Source organism: Protopterus annectens, chromosome 4.part1, assembly GCF_019279795.1.
Source record: "Protopterus annectens isolate FY-2018-M chromosome 4.part1, PAN1.0, whole genome shotgun sequence".
Lineage (NCBI taxonomy): Eukaryota > Metazoa > Chordata > Ceratodontiformes > Protopteridae > Protopterus > Protopterus annectens.
Genome location: NC_056734.1, coordinates 1,016,279,374 through 1,016,283,227, shown reverse-complemented (window position 1 = coordinate 1,016,283,227; position 3,854 = coordinate 1,016,279,374).

Below are 3,854 nucleotides of genomic sequence, written 5' to 3'. Positions count from 1 at the left end.
TGCAAATACTGGAAGAAGACTAAGGAATGGCAAAGTTCAAGAAGATTTGCGATATCAAAGGAACATTCCAGGCAAAAACTGACATGATAAAACACAAAGACAGGTGGGATCTAACAGTTTAAAAGATACTAAAGAAAGGTGGCAGAAATATACAGAAGAATTATACAAGAAGGACCCTAATATCACTGATAATAATGATGGTATGTTCTCTGATCTAGAGGCAGATATCCTGGAGAGTGAAGTAAATTGACCTTAGAAAGCATTGCTAATGACAAGGTTGCAGGAAGTGATGTAATTCTGGCTGAATTGCTTAAAATCCAGCAAAATAATGCTGTTACAGTGCTGCTTGGACTTGACCTGCAAATTTGGAAAACACAACAATGGCCATTAGATTGAAAATGGTCAATTTATATTCCAAGTACCCAAAAAAGATCTAAGTTGTGCTTGAAAATGGACAGAAGTGAACTTTGTTTTATGTGGATGCAAAGTCTGTTCTACAAAATATAGTGTCACTCCAAACCATTTTATCCATGCTGCAGAAAAGGTTTTAGCTCCCTAGACCAAGTATCTCTGATGCCACTTAACTTGCAGATGTGCAGTAAATCCGTCAGTAATAGGTCGAAGGATGCCTTATATGCCAGACACAGACCACCTCTTAGACTGTAGGACTACTAAATTGACTACACAAAAGCCGTTGACTATGTCAACCACAACAAACTGCGGCAAGATGTTGAAAAATAGAGATACTGCATAATCTTATTTGTCTTTTGAGGAATCTGTATGCAAATCAAGACGCAACATCAAGTATAGAATAAATGACTGGTTCTAGATTTGGAAAGGAGTATGACAAGGTTGCATATTGTCATCCTACGTATTCATTTTATATGCTGAATAAACCAGGCAAAATGTGAAATAGACAAATTAGGTGATGGAATTAAAACTACTTATATAAATATTAACAACCTGCAGATGTTACCACTCTGACGGCTGAATGTGAAGAAGAGATGAAGAGCTTGTAGAAAATGCAAACACTGGCTTGTTTCTCAATGCCAAAAAATATATCATCTAGCTCTAACAAATCTTTGCACATACTAGGGTAAGAATTGAAGACATATTTGATGTTCCTGAAAGATCTCTGCAGGTGGTGATTACTGAATTGAAATTAAAAGATGCTTGACCTTTGAAAAGAAAGCTATGGCAAATCTGAATAAGATTTTAGAGTAAAACCATCACACTGGCACCAAAAGCCTATATTTTCAAAACTGTAGTTTTCTCAATAATAACATACAGCTGTGAAAAATAGGACTATAAGCAATGTGCATCACAAAAATCAATGAATATGACAAAGTGATGGGGAAAATGGAAAGCCTGTGTATTGCAAAAAGATTAACTCAGAAAAAAATTCACTGGAAGGCCTAATGCCTAAACTAAAACTCAAATAATTTACCCATATAATAGGATGATAGTATTCTCTACAGAAACTACTGATGGTGTGAAAGGTCAAAGAGAAGGAGGAAATAAAGACTAAGGTGAATAGATAGCCTTACTAAAGTAATGCATATGAATCTGCAATAACTTAAAGAAGCAGTCCTTGTCAGGCAGGCCTAATGTTCCAAAGTCCTTCAGGTTACAAAGAGTTGAATTTGACCAAACCACTTTTTACACAACATCAACTTATATTCAGTAGTTTTATTATGGCAGCAACAGATGTCACCATGTACTTATTAATACTAGGCTAAAAGCACTTGCAGGCCATTTTAAGTTTAGCCAAGCTTTACATTCAGTGCTTGGAATTACATATTCCATTTAGTGTTTAGATTACTCTTGCCCCTTCATGGACTATATTTATATTACCTTTAGTGATAATTGGAGTCATACCATAGGTGTTTTGAAAGCCCACAAGTGTGGGTTAAAAACATTTAGGAGCTGCCTTTGTCCAATAGTAGTACAGGGAAAGCTCTAGGATAAGTTTCCTATTTTTATTTATTTATTTTACATTTGACTGGGCTAGTCCAACTGGATATATGTCCATTTTCAGTGGAGGCCCGGGGAGATAAGCTCCACATATATAAGAAAATTTAAAAAGGCATTGATACATTGCACAAAAAATTGGAACCAGAATGTATCATTGTGTTGGGCATAATAACAAGAAAGAAATATCCTGGTCTGAGCAGTTGTAGAATTCATATCAAGAAATAGGACAGATATAACTAATTAATTATATAGTCACACAAAAAACATGACAAAAAAAAAAACACCACCAAAATAAAAAAAAAAAACTAATGGTGTGAACCAGCTATGGATATTTATACCAAATTTTCTACTGTAAAGTTTCACAAGAAATCATAGGTTGTAACAGCTGTTGTTAAACATACAAAGTATGTACAAGGATATTAATTAACTGTATAGTCACATACACCTTATTGTCAAATGAGAAGAAATAAGATTATATTTGTAAGAGGGCTAATATCTTTCTATCCCTTCATCCAAGTTGTACTTGAATTTGGACAGTGATGTGCTTCGTTTTACATGGACGAGGAGTATATTCCAGATAAATGGAATGCTCTCTGAGATATACAGGTCTCTCCAAACTCTCGGATGATGTTGCAGAAAAGATTTAGCTCCATAGACCGGGTATTTCTGATGCCGTCTGGCTTGATGGTGTACAGTACGACCATCAGTACTGGGTCGCAGAATGGCATGTATGCCAGAGACCTCTTAATAATCTGCCAAGAAACAGATTAAAACTACAGGACTTTGAGAAGGACAATGTTGAGCAAATAGTTACCCTTTTTTCAAGATATCTCTGTGAGTATTTGGGCTGTTGCATGTGTTTGGACAGACATATGCCAAAGGGGGCATGACTGGCCTTATGAGGCCTGCATAAATGGGAACAATGGCATAACTGGACCAAGAACCAATCCGTTGTTAATGAGCTGCACAATATAGAAAGATTTCTTCACCACAGTAGACACATGCTAGTCAAAAGAGAGACTGATGGCTACATAAATTCCCAAAGCTCTGGGTCAACTCTTAGGGACGACTTATTAATGTGGTAGTTCCCCATAGTTCCCCAGGGATAATGCATTTTTGCTGGTGACACTGTGGTTCAGTTGTGAAGATTTCTGCCTTGCAACTTAGGGACCAAAGGTTCAGTTATGATGTCTAGTTTACCATTATCCTTTTCAAGCTCTGCCCCAGAGATTACAGCCAGAAAGTAAGAAAACTTTGATAGAAAGACCTACAACACAATAAATTATTTGAGCAAGTATCAGAAAATATTTGCAAGGCAGTCAGTATACAGATTCATATACTTCAACCTCCGATCAGAGTTCGGGGACAAATTCAGAAATAATCTGGGACACTTTAAAATACTAATTAGTACAATCAACATTAAAAGTTGATAGAGTAAGAAAACAAAGATAAATTAGTACGCACTTTCCGAAGTAAAAGAGAAATAATTACCATCATTTATAAAGTATAATTCGCCATATTTTCTTCCAAAAGTGTTAAGAATTGGGAGGGCAAAGACAACAACATTTTGAAAGTCAGGGATACTTTACAGATACTACAGCAGTACAAGTTTAGGTCTTCCAACAGACACACTTCCGAATATGTCCCACCAGCAGCAACGTGGAAATCCTGCGTTGCTGCTGTAGTTCTTACCTTTCTACCAATAATATTAATTCACGAGCTAAAATAATCCCCGACACAAGTGTGACACTAAATGTTTAGAAATAAAATATTTTTCTATCTAATCATACTGCCAACACGAACCTCGCAAAACGCGCTATCACATTCGAAACTATGATTTTAAAAAGTATATGTGAAAAGTCTTCCGCGCCGGAAATGTA